Source organism: Panthera tigris, chromosome B3, assembly GCF_018350195.1.
Source record: "Panthera tigris isolate Pti1 chromosome B3, P.tigris_Pti1_mat1.1, whole genome shotgun sequence".
Classification (NCBI taxonomy): domain Eukaryota; kingdom Metazoa; phylum Chordata; class Mammalia; order Carnivora; family Felidae; genus Panthera; species Panthera tigris.
Genome location: NC_056665.1, coordinates 49991278 through 50005439, shown reverse-complemented (window position 1 = coordinate 50005439; position 14162 = coordinate 49991278). Strand labels below are relative to the sequence as shown.

Below are 14162 nucleotides of genomic sequence, written 5' to 3'. Positions count from 1 at the left end.
AACCTTACGATTATAGTGCATTGTCCAACTTTACAAAGTCTATTAGTGTCAAAGCCACATCCAGAGCCATTACAGTCTCTTGACCCAAACAGTAGGCTATATATACTTCCTTTCTATATTTATATCAGTGCTACTAGTTCAGCCAAATGAAGATTTATTGAGAACACCCGCACACTGCAATAAATGTTGTTCTACAGAAGTGACCCACACAGACACATAACCCTTACTGAGGAGTTTCAGTAAGCATTCAGAATTGGGTTTCTTGCCCACAGTTCACCTTTTGAAACCTGATCTAAGTGTATAAATGCATCTTGTTCAGATATATACCGTATATATAGGTATTTATGTATAGACATTAAAAAAACTGTTCTTTTATATTATTGATTAGATCATATTTTCACAACAATCAAATTGATGCGGGCCCAAATAATCAGTCATTTTCACCCATCTGAATGATGAAGGTAGACTGGACCAAAATCAGTGGTCTTCTTCAGGGTTTACTATTCCTAGCATTTAATCACCAGTCATAATTATAGAACAGCAAGTGTAAGAATACATTTAAAATTTTTTTTGAATAAAAGTATGCTTTTTTATTTGACAGAATGTCCTCATGTTAAATAATAAAGACTTAAAGATTATAGAGGTGAAAAGGAAGTAGGAGGTCATGCAATTGAACCTCTCTCCAAACCAGAAGACCTGCTACTGAATCTGTTACTGATGGTCATCATCCCTGTGCTTGTTCACATAGAGTGACAGCACACTCCTTTTGAGGCAACCTATTTTGTATTTGGGCAGCCGTAATGGAGTCTATGAGTTTGTCATCTGCTCTGTCCTGTGTCAATGGGTATAATTCAGAATAACTTACTAGGTAAGGTAATATGAGCACAATAAAAATGCAACTTTGATAGTTTAAAAGAGGAGAATCCTCCTCTATTCATTTTATCACTTTTATTTTTTAACCTAAGTAAACAGTAACAATAAAATATTTTTGGGTACCTTATTTTGTATCAAGTGACCCATACTTGAGCTCATAATTATGAAGAGCCACAGGGTATTTTTAGCTTTGTGGGTCCTACAATCTCTGTCACAACTGCTCCATTATGTAGTCCAGATGCAAAAGCAGCCATAGATCTTAAACAAATGGACGTGGCCATGTTCTGATAAAACTTTATTTTAAAAACAAAAACTATGGGCTGGGTTTGGCTGCGGCCTTAGATTGCCAACTGCTAGTCTAAAGCGAGAAAGCAAGGCAGAGAGGCATAAGGAAAAAAAATGTCTTATTTTGGTAATAAATTGACAAATGCACTTAGATGATAACACAATGCTATAGATTATACAGTTGACCCTCAAATAACAAAAGTTCAAATTCTTTAGGTCTCCTTATAGATTATTGATTTTTTATAGTACTGTAAATATATTTTCTCTTCCTTATGATTTTCTTAATAATTTCTCTTCTCTGGATTACTTTATTCCAAGAATGTAGTATTTAATGCATATATTACACAGAATATGTGTTTATGATGGTTTATGTGATCAGTAAAGCTTCCAGTCACAGTAGACTATTAGATCAGTTTTTTGGAAGTCAAAAGTTATATGCTGTCAGTGACCCTGACCCTTGCATTTTTCAGGGATCAACTGTATCTACTTCTAGTTACACATTTGATTTGATAATGGTATTTTTATTTATTAAATGTTTTCTTCTGCTTTCACTACTGACCAAGATGGCCTTAACATTTCCCTCAACTTGATAGAACTTTGGACAAACTTCTTTCTTGCCTGTAGGCCCTTGACCTCCTTCACACCTTGGCCCTTACTGAATGCTTAAACCGAGAGTCCCCTGACCTTCCTTTCCTTACAGTACTCTCTTTAGAAAACTTATAATTCACTTTAGAACACTTAGAATTCTTTGGATTGTAAATTTTTTAAAAGTCTCTTGCCAGTCTTACACCCCAGGACTAGCTTTCTCAAGAACCTGGAGAAGTGTCTCTCAAATGTAATCATCAAGGAGTATAGGCCCCTCTCTCCCAGTCTTTGTGGGAAGGTAGGAGCCTCATTTGGGTAGGTTCCTTACTCCAAGATGTAATACTATCTCCAGTCATGAGGATAAGTCATGAGGATAAGAGATAGTTTATTTTGGATAAAGCCAATTTGCAAACACAGGTGGCTAGGATTCCCCCAACTCCAGCTCTTAAAAACTCCCCTCCATCCTTCCTCCCAAGTCAGCCCTTAAAAACATTCCCATCTGATATTTCAGTGGAGCTGAGTTCAGACTGAGCTCTGGTTTCTCTTCTCTATTGCATACCCTTGAATAAAATTTTCCTGGCCTATTTAATTTTGTCCAGTGTAATTTTTCTTTGACAGTACAAATATTACCATCTGACCAGAATAAAAAAATAGATATATTCATGTCATTTGACATTCCGCTAACTCCTAAAAATCTTGACTGCCAGTGTAAATATGATCACTTCATTTACTGTTCATTGATTATCATTAATTATTGAAATAGTTTTATAGAAAAACACCCCATCCCCATTTTATATCATTGTGTGAATGTTATAATTACATGTGTAATCAAGTTTAAGAGAGATAATAGAATGGTGGCGTTTAGAGGGGTACTTGGATTATTTGCAAAGGTTTACAAATTGAAATCTTGGATTCAACAGTCATATGTTTTATTACTGCTTTATAAGAAATTCTGGATGCATGATAGAAGGCTGTACATATTTCAAATTGAATGAAACAGAAGTACATGTTGTTTGTTCTCAACTTCTCCTGATATGTCTCTTCATGTCAGAAATTCACAGTTGCCAAAAGCATGCAAAGTGGAATTGGAAAGACTAAGCTGGTGTGGGTATCTGTTTTACCTTACATGTTGCACTTAAGTGTTTTAGAGCATCCCATATTGATTAATTATAATAATTTGGAGAAGTGTCAGACATTCTTCTGTTAGGTGTTGAAATAGAACAGAGATATTTTTTACTGTGTTTTCCAAATGATACTTCATTTGGGTATTGAAATACTGATATTTCAGAGATATTTTTTACTGTATTTTCCAAATGATAGTTCTGCAGTTGAATTGTAACTTGACTCCTAACAAATTATTGGGCAATGAATAAAACAACTTTAAAAAGAAAGAGTTTATGAATAACCAACTATATGTTCATATTTGAATTGGTTGCCCATTGAATCAGTCGTATTTTTCTGTTGTCTTGAAACAATGCTTCAGGGGACCCAGAAAACCAACCAACCAACAGCAGCAAAACCTAGAAATAACTACCCATGTTAAACTTAACTCAGTAGTGTTTCCCTTAATTAAAAAAAAAAGTTTATTTATTTTGAGAGAGAGACAGAGAGCGAGCAGGGGAGGGGCAGAGAGAGAGGGAGAAAGAGAATCCCAAGCAGGCTCTGTGCTGTTAGCTTGAAGTGGGATGCTGGGGGGGGGGGGCAGGAGGGGGGCGAACTCACGAACCGTGAGATCATGACCTGGACTGAAATCAAGAGTTGAACACTTAACCAGCCGAGCTACCCGGGCGCCCCGCCCCTTCCCTTAATTTTTAAAACACAAAGTTGGGGAACTCAGCTTCAAGGAAGAAACAGATGTCCTGTCTGTATAGTAAGGACATATACAAGTTTGGGAAAGGACAAAACTGTTTAATTATTCTGGGCTTTCCTAGACACCATTTGATAAGAAATAAAAATCAAATCTTAGCTTCTTTTGATATTTAAAATCTCCTTATGCTGATCCAAATCCCCAGGTAACCTCATAATCCTTCTCTTTTAAGTAACATTGTCTGGTTTCTTTTAAGCATACTCCCATTTCTTTGAAGATGGATTTGAAGCAGAAATACAGGAGAAGTGTGTATTAAGTCAGAGAGTCTGGTTGTACATTATTAAATTTTCCTCTTGTGTATTTCCCTTCATAAGAAGGAGGCTGGATCTATTTTGCTCGTAAACAATCTGAACATTAATACTGAATTTCCCGTTCCTCTAAGGTACCTCCTGCTTATTGTAAATGCTCTCTCCTAATAGCACAAAACATTCTATGAGGGCACAATTTATTAGCCCTATGTGTTTCATAAAAATATACCCTTTGTTTTGGAGCATTCATGAGGGAAGAAGAAAGGGATTACAATTTTCCTGTTTGGACAAGCAGTTGGTCAAGTACCCAGAGGATATATTCCCACATGGTAAATGCATCTAAAAAGAAAAAGGAAATTTTCCAACATATGACAGTAAGAATTAGAGTATCTTTCCTTCCAAAGAAGCACACTATTTTACATATTCTGCATCATGATGTTGAGCATAGAGCCTGTTTTCATGATGAGAATTTTGGGAGTTCTTGATGCTTTACATCAATCTATGCAAACGTACATGCTCTTAAAAATGTTCTGACAGACTTGCTGTTCACCCATAAACACACTCAGGGAATTCCATGTCAGCATCAGGGATTAAATTGCCCTCTGGAAGTGATTTCTGTCAAACATATTTTAACTGAGTGTTTAAGGAGTCTCATTTATTATAAAATGAAGCCCAGGGTGTGTCACAAAATCTGAGCTTTTGTTGAACCGTGGTCATGCTTCTGTAACACCAAATGTGAAAAGCATTAAGTCAGTGTTTTTTACCTTGGTATCCTCAACAACCTTGACTTTGGCACTAGCCATATTTATCTAATTGATATTTGAACCAGAACTCTTGGGATACCATTTTTTTTAAAGGCACTAGTCTATTTTAGCCGTTTGAGGCATAAGCCTAGTTTCTAAATAGAGTGCTGCTTAATTGAATCATTCATTCCTGTAAGATGTATTTATTGAGAGCCTACCATGGAAGTTTTCTAGGCACTAAGAATGTATTAACAAACAAGAAGTCAAGATCCAGTCTCCAATGGAGTCCACATTCCAGAAGATACAATTCATTTATTTGATAGACACATTCTGAGGATTTAATTATGAGGACTTAGTTATACAGGGCAGTGGGATACAGTGATAAAAGATATCTCTTGCTTCAGTGAGCTCCTACTCTAGAGCAAAGAGGAAGAAATTAAATAACAACAAGACAGTATAATTGAAGTATGTGTGAGTACTATAACAGCATAGACATGAAGGGACTAAATCCAGGCGTAGATGAAAAGAGATGTCAGAGAAAGCTGATGGTCAGCCTGAGGGTCCCATCCTGACTTGCCTTCAACTTCTGTGGTTCCTCTAAACCCTACACATTTCATTACTTTCCTGTCTCCCACCACTGCCCTCATACTTACTCAAAACCTCCGTAATGGAGTTTGAGCAATACCTAGCATCTATGAAAAGTTATGATGCATTTCGCCAAAGGAGAAGCGATCCTTAAATGTTTGACCCCCTCTTTAGTGAATGCATACAATCACTGACATGCATACTAATTTGAATTTTAGGGAGAAAACGTGATAAATACTATTTTAGTGTATTTCTAACATTAGAAATACAGATAGTCTTTTCTTTCATCTTGTATTGTTTCTCTGAAATCTTCTAAGGGTCTAAAACTCATTGTCATCTTTATGGTGCTTCTTTCTAATCACCCTGCTCTTATTCTTATTAAAAAATAATTGACCTTTAGATCTTTTGAATCAAAGGCATTTCGATCCCTTGAAAACCACAAGATGATGTGATTAGGGACAATTATCCATGAAAAGGCAGGTAAGTTAGATGATTGTTCTTTTTTTTTTTTTACTTTTTCTATCGTGATAGCTACAAAACAATAGCAAGTGAATTGAATACAGATGTGCTATTTGAAATACACATAACTTCCCAACATTTTGCCAGTAATGTTTGAGAATTAATGGATCATAATGTTGTAGCAATCACTTTAATAACTGAAAACGTTCCAGAAACTATCTCATTATTGGCAATTTAAGCATCACTTTTTGAGTTTGTCTATCTAACTTTTCCCATGAAACTGAAATTTCATTTGTTTAATTGGTTTGACACTAACCCTGTTTTCTTAGAAAAGCAAAGTCAAGTGATTTAAACATTGTTAATCCATTGTTTTCAATCATGTCTGTGTGGGGAAATATTAGCATTTTCAGACAATACAGTAGTACTTTTTGACCTATTTTATTTGAAGGTGTGCTATTTGAAGGGGTGGTTTGCTGCAAGGATATATTCAGTCATTTTAAGTGGCCAATTGTCCTTTTAATTCTGTTTTCCCTCTCCCTCCTAGAATAATGTAAGTAGCATTGAAACTACAGCCTTTAAAAGGAGTTGATTTTTAAGGAGATGGTTAGAAGCAAGAAGCTTCGCCTTGGCAGTAACCACACATAAAGAAGGGGCATACAGAAAGTCAGAGTCAGACTCCTGGCAAATTGAAGGTTGCCTAGAAGCCTTTTAGCTGAAAATTCCTGAAGAGCAAAGGATGCTTCAAAACAACTTTCTTGCCCCCTTCTTTCTGGCCATTCCTATTAACCATGGGTTCCAATAAAATCAAATGTTGATCGTAGGAGGAAGTAATATATGACTGGACATAACCTATTATTTGTATTCAGAAATGCAAAACATGGTAAAGCTCAGAAAGATCAGATCTTTTAACTGCTCTTTTATTATAAAGATGGAAAAACTGAATCTAGGGGTGATAAAGTTCCTTTTCTAAGGTCACAGATCAGAGCTAGTATTAGAATGAATCATGCCTATGCCATGGTATCTCTAAACTGGCCAGCCATAATCCCTCTATCTTCCCCACATACTAAAAAGCAATATGCTGACCATTTCTTTAAGGTTTCCAAGAAGTATAGCCATTAACCATGATTAACACTTTTCCTTCTGTGAAATTTAAGTCTCTTTTTCTTTTTTTCCTTCAACCATCTAAGAAATATGTACCTTGATGCATATGATTTTCTTGGTGAAACTGACTGTGTAATCATTTACCAGTTAGGTTAAAAGTGAATGTGAAGAGGCAAGTTCAGTGTAGGATATTGTTTTGGTACCAAAATGTACCATCTGTAATTTACCATAATCCTAGTTACAGTTTCTAGAAAAAGACAGGTATTTTTACCAACCAGGGAAAAAATTTACTCCTAAGAATGACCTGGAAATTCTGAGTTTTAGTGTTTTAAATTTTTTAAAATTAGTATCAAATTCTTAAACATTTTTTTCAAATGCTTAAACTTTTTTTGTGTGGAAGTGATTTTTTATATGTAATTTATTGTAAAATTTGTTTCCATACAACACCCAGTGCTCATCCCAACAGGTGCCCTCCTCAATGCCCATCACCCACCTTCCCTCTCACCAACCCCCCCATCAACCCTCAGTTTGTGTTCAGTATTTAAGAGTCTCTTATGGTTTGGCTGCTTCCCTCTCTGTAACTTTTTTTTCCCCATTCCCCTCCCCCTGGTCTTCTGTTGAGTTTCTCAGGATTTGCATATGAGTGAAAACATAAGGTATCTGTCTTTCTCAGGCTGACTTACTTCACTTAACATATCATTCTCCAGTTCCATCCACATTGCTACAAATAGCCAGATTTCATTCTTTCTTGTTGCTAAGTAGTATTCCATTGTATATATAAACCACATCTTCTTTATCCATTTGTCAGTTGATGGACATTTAGGCTCTTTCCATAATTTGGCTATTGTTGAAAGTGTTGTTATAAACATTGGAGTACAAGTGCCCCTATGCATCAGCACTCCTGTATCCCTTGGGTAAATTCCTAGCAGTGCTATTGCTGGGTCATAGGGTAGATCAAATGCTTAAACTTTTAATCTTAGTATTCTGACTGATGAACTCCCGAGTCACCAGTTTTAAGAAGAACATTTTCGTGTAAGTTCTAAGAGATGGCAATTACTGTATCTTTAATTTTTAGAAATAGTGAGACTTGTTCAATGTAATTCTGATCAAATTAAAAAGGATCATGTTCATGACCTTAATCTATTTACCTTTTTCCTTTCACCAAACAATGAAAATTTCGTTGCTTACAATTTTAGTTAAGAAAAACTGTTACAATTTGATTTTAAAACTGATGTAAAGGACTAATGGGAGGAAAAGTAGCATTAAGTGAAATACTAGGTTTTTCTCATTGTCCTGCTTTGATGTCCAGTCTTCACCATTATCATCTTTGTATTTTGCCTTAGGGAGTTATGAGCAACTATCATTCCATTAATACCTTCAAAAGTAAGTCTTGATATATTTTATTTAGTGAAATCAAAGTAGTATCTATTTTACAGTAATTATGTAGTAATTCTTTTGCATCTACTCATTCACCAGAAACCAGTAAGGTCTATGATAAACTTTGAAAGAAAAAACATTTTACTGGTAATTTGTTGCTGACTTCTTTTGTAAAAATCTTATTCAATAGTACTTTAAAGAGTGATACAGATTATACACTTTTATATATAGTACTTTAAATTTTAGGTATTTTTAGACAAGAAAAATATAAAGAATTTTTACTTAAGTCAGTCAAATAAAATTTTAAGAAGTGTTGGGTTGCTTTGTTTCATGCTAAGTTACAAAAAGACTTGTGAAATCAATAATAGGTAAAAGTTGAATTAACATTTAAAATATATGTTTTATATATCTGCTTTTCTGAAAAGGGCAATAAAACATGTTAATGGTAAATTATTTTTAAAATACAAAATGTATTTTTTAAAAAAACAAAATTTTATAGCTCTATCTGGACATAACATTGTACCATTTTGGTTAATACTGTTTCCTGCCAGGATTTTGGTTGTTTTTTGCCTATACCTATGTGTGCATGTGTGTACATGCATGTGTGAATGTGAAAATAATATACAAAGGTGTTTGCCTCTTGCCTGTTTGGCAACTTACAGGGTTCCTTTGGAATCAGTATTCGTTAACCGCCTGGGTATTGTCAGCATTCATCTGCAGACCTTGAACTGGAAGTCAAGCCTCTAAAAATGTTGTACTCTTTCCCATAACTTTATTTAAATGCAGCTCTCCTTTAGATTGGTGAAAGATACTTACCTGCTCCTGTTGGTGGACTCTCCAACTAGTAGAGTTGGATTCCCCCCCCCCCGCCCCCCCGGATGATCTAAACAACCTGTGAATTCTTGTCTTGCTGGAAGCAAAATGTAAAAGATTTTATATAATTCCCAGGATATACTGTTCCCAGTGTTCTTCCAGCCCTGTTTTCCTAACTAGCTTCAATCCCATTACCTATTTCCTATTGCACAAGCTGTATTACAATCTTGGGAGTTGTGTACCCTTTAATGGATGTAGAGGGAGTAGGTGTGGGAAACAGAGACAGCTCTTTCCTGACTGGGGAAGCCATCACCTTGGAATAGTGAAGTCATTGATAGCCTTGCTGGCCAGCAGCTGAGGCCCCAATCTTTTACACGGTATACGCTGTGTGGTTGTTAGAAACATCCTCCTGTTATCTGTCTTGTCAGGTTAACACTTCAGGAGTTTAGACTTTAGTCATCTGCTGAATGTCTCTCAATCTAGCCAGCTGCCCTAATGTTAGGCGGAGTCCTCCCAGGTACTGGGGAATCTTAGATGGGTACCCTAATTTCTAGGGCTTTTATGACTTCACATTATTTTCTGGGTTTCTTGGATATTTCCATGGGAAGTTTCAAGGAATGAATCATATGCAGCTAGCTACTTCCAGTTGTTCCCCAGAAATTATCTCAATTAAATTTAAATCAGAAAGCAAAATATTTCTGTTGTCAAAGACGAATACATGCCTAATGCTCTGGAAAGTTTAAAATATATAGCAGTTATAAGCACAATGCTATTAACCTTCATAGTTATTGTCATCAACATGGCACTAACTGCCAGGCACTTCAACAAATGTTTACAAAGCAGTTAGATGTTTTGGTAAACTGTCATACTCAAGGTAATCAACCACATACAATGTACACTCTAACTCTACATAGCCAATACCTTTGGCTCACTTTGCTTTTGTTTTCATTAATAAACATTGGTCATCTCCTCTGTACAAGAAAAACAGTAGGCTAAAGGAGGGGTGAATAAGATGATAACCAAGCATGAACTAAACATATTCTGAAAGAAACAGATGCATGTACAAGTAATACACAACATTGAAGAGAGAAGGAAGAGGATAAATTATGAGAAAGCTACACTCTAGCAGTTAAGAGATACGGATTTGAACTTACATTGCCTGAATTCCAATCCTGAATCACCTTACTTTATCTATGACCTTAAGAAGGAAAAAAAAAATTAGAAAAGGAAAGAAATGTTTAATTACAGCAAACGCACAGAGGGAGTCAGGCTTCAAAAGCACTGGCAAAACGAAACAAAACAAAGTAACACAACATTTCTAAGGTTCTCTAGTTTACATGGTATTCTTGTGCTGTTCTTGTTGGGACACAAACCTGGTTTTCATATTTTCAGAAGTCATAATAAGTTTTCAGATATAACATGGGTAAAATCAGGTTCAAAGCTGTTTTGTTAGAAAGTTTAGGTTTCATAGAAGAATTATTCAAGTTTTATATCTTAGAGATTCAGAAATGTGATTCTGTGAGTTTTAGATTATCTCAAGGTACAAAATATTTTGTTACTTCTTAGTGTGGTATGTGAATGGCTTAGTCATATTGCAAGCAGGGTGAAAATGTCATTTTTTTGCTTCTATGTCTTCCTAAATTGTTTTTTCTGCATCTAATACCTACTCGTTTGAATTTATCTTTACACCACTTCAGAGTCACCTTTCCAAATTTGTCTGATAATGTCAGTTCCCTCGGCAAAAATCTCTGCCAACTTCATATAGTCCACATGAGAATGTGAAAATTCCTTAGCTTGAGACCAACAGAATCTGTCCTTGACCCACTTTACCTTGGTCACCCCTGGCACCTCCCCACTTTTCATCCTGTTTCCTCTTGGTGCATCCTGTCTCTCCACTAACATTGATCTTGTTAAGGTCACAATTAAGTGTGTTTGTCAAGTCCAATAGTCTATTTTCTGTCCTTGTAAGACTTCCTCACTGAACCTAACAGCATCAATCATCCTTCACCTGCAAAGAAACTTCTCATTCCCATGGTTTCCCTGATTCCAGTGTCCTGACTTTCCTTAAATCCATCTGTTTTTTTCCTTTGCCCTTAGTCATAGAATTCACTTATTTTTTTTTTTCCTTTCACAAGTTCCTTACATGTTGGTGTTTCTCAAGTTCCACACTCTGACATTTCTATTTTTATGTTGCATAATCCTCCTGGATGACCTTATCCTTTTTCATGGTTTTGACTGGTTCCAATATACTTAGTGACCCTTAAATCTAACTGTCCAGTTCAAGTATCCAATAAGCTGATGGGCATTCCTATGTGAAACCTCTACAGGTACCTTAAGGTCAAACTCAACACATAATTCCCACCTTATAATTCCTTTGTCCTGTTTTGTTCTCAGCCCACATAGCAAAAGTACCCGTTACCTGCACTGAAACCTTGGAGCGTAACCATTTCTCTTCCCTACCTCTCAGCCCTCCTCAATCACCATGCCCTGACAATTTGTCTTCTTTCAGTGTTTTTCAAATTCATTCTCTCCTCCATATTTGTATAACTACTACCCTAACTCAGACACCCACCCTCCCTTCCCTGTACAGCCTCCTAATTGAGCTCTCTTCTCTAGTCTCACCTTCTTTAAACCATCCTACTAAAGTTTCATCAAAGCCAAGATCATCTATTTAAAATTCAACAATCATGGGGCAGCTGGGTGGGTGAGTCAGTTAAGCACCTGACTCTCAATTTTGGCTTAGGTCATGATCTCATGGTTTGTGAATTCGAACCTCACATCAGGGTCTGTGCTGACAGCTCAGAGCCTTTGGGATTCTTTCTCCCTCTCTCTCTCTCTCTGTCCCCTCCCCCTGCTTGTGCTCTCTCTCTCAAAATAGAAAATAACCTAAAAAAAAATTCACTTTCTATCCATGTGAACAGCTAGAGTTCCTTGGAGATTTAATTTTTTTTTTAATTTTTTACTTACACTGACTCTAAGATTTTGAATTTTAGTTTGAAAAAGTCCTTTGATCTATAAATTAGATCTAACTTGCCTAACATATTTCATGAGACTGTCCTACACACACCCTCACTTTGGTTTTGGTCAAACTTGGCAGAGAATATTCTGTTGGAAATTTGGGATCTACCAACCTAAAATTTCTAGGGTTCACTGTACATGGTATTTTTTCCCTATTATGCCTTAGTTTATACTATTCCATTCCCCTGGAATACATCCTTTACCTATCAGTGACAGCAAGCCCTATGCTTGATTTGGCTGTCTCGTAGTTATGCATTAACTCTTAGCCCAGTCTCATTTCAAAGAGTCTTCCTTGACCTTTCCCTGACCCACCAGACCACAATATGCACACTCTAACATACTGTCCCTTAGCACTCTGTAAGGCTTTTCTTTCTCATAACATGTACATAGTTGTATTATATTTCTTATAGAACTGATTCTCCCATTCGTCTGCAAGTGGATTCATTACTATATATCCAGTGCCTCACATGGTATCTCACCTTTAGATATGTTGAATAAATATTTATTGAACCAAATTCTAGGGATACTAAACTCTTCACTCTTTCATGGCCATTACATGAACTCTAATCCCCTAGACCTTGGCTCAGGCATTTCCCTCTCACTTCTCCTCTGTGGTCTCACCACTAGTGGGCTCAACTCAGCCTTTGAAGCTTTGTCCTCCATCAGGCTTTGTACCTTCCTCTGGCCTGTGGATACCTCAGTAATAGCACCCAAACTTTAGATACTCTGGAACAGCACTTTCTCTTAGATGAGAAAATTAGTGTTTAAGGTGTGTGCCTCTCAATTAGGGTATGCATATTTTATACCAGGAACATGTTTTAATCACCTCTAGATTCCTATCATGAAGAATCATTCCAGAGCTACAGTAAGTGTGTAGTTATTGAAGGGAGAGTAGTCTGGACAGATGCCTTTAATATAAAAAATGGAGGAAAGATTAAAGGATGGGAAAACACTAGAATCCATTTTATTTGTAATCACTTCTAATAAGAGAAAGTATTATAACCCTACCTTTTAACTATACATTGAAGTTGTTTCCTAAGAAAACTTCAAAGTGTAAAAAAAATTTATTTTTACTGTTTTTATAATTTTATGAATAATATGTATTAACATCAATGATAGGTACATAGCAAGGATTGTATTAAATTATATAACTCAAAATCACATCTCTCATTGTGGTGTTAAAACTGCTTTGGGGCCCCAAAAGCAATGAGAATTTTCATCACTAAAACATTGGCTTACCAACTCAAAGTATAAAATAGGCAAACTTGGTTGTTTGTATCCCCCATCTTCCCATATTACACTCATTTTTCCCTCAGATTGCTTATAGTGGTGAACGACGTTCAATAATTGTGTCATCTTCATTATAAAACTTTCAATTTCACCTACAAAATTCTCACTCTGAATGCCTTCAGCAGGATATTTATTATGTTTCTCCTTTATTTCTGCTCAAAGTCTCTGCCAAACTGCTGCCACCCTAATTGAGCCCCAAAAATCAGAGGGTAGCAGCTACCACAAGTAAATACTAAGTAACTCAGCTGGATTAGGAGGCATGGATCCATTTTTCAAAGCCACGAACAAGATTATTCATCCTGGTGACCTCCAGTATCCTTTTAAATATATAATGCATGTTTAGGGGTGCCTGGTTGGCTCAGTTGATTAAGCATCTGACTCTTGATTTCTGCTCAGGTCATAATCTCAAGTTTACTGAGTTCAAGCCCTGCCTTGGGATCTGCACTCACCATGCGGAGCCTTGCTTGGGATTCTGTCTCCCTCTCTGTCTCCCTCTTCCTCTGTCTCCCAAAGAATAAATGGACATTAAAAAAAAATAAGTAATGCATGTTCAGGATAATAAAGTTCTGGTCTTTGAGTTTCTTACTGTTTCCCTTAGGTATTTACCTCATATTTACAGTCAAAATATGTATCATTTACCTAAAAGAAGCAATCAGTATTAATCTTTCTGGGGTTAAATTGCAAAACCTCATGTAACAACTGTGGCGTACTTTGTTTTTCATAATCCTCAAAGATCCATGTTTAAAACTTTAACCTACTTTGATCAGCCAGTATCCTGAGGAGTTCAGTGAGTAGCCTGACTGAAATTTAAGAGAAGCCACCATTTCCAGGACCATCCATTTGTTTGGAGGTGCCATTCAGGGCATTTCATTTATGCATGCACACTCTGTGTTTGTGTTCAATAATACAGACCTCAGA

General features: G+C 36.3%; 1 protein-coding gene across 1 annotated transcript in view; it reads left to right on the top strand.

Annotated features, from left to right (window-relative positions):
• Nucleotides 1-14162, top strand: part of UNC13C (unc-13 homolog C) — a 569448-nt gene that overhangs the window by 276237 nt on the left and 279049 nt on the right. The gene's annotated exons all lie outside the window — the stretch shown is intronic.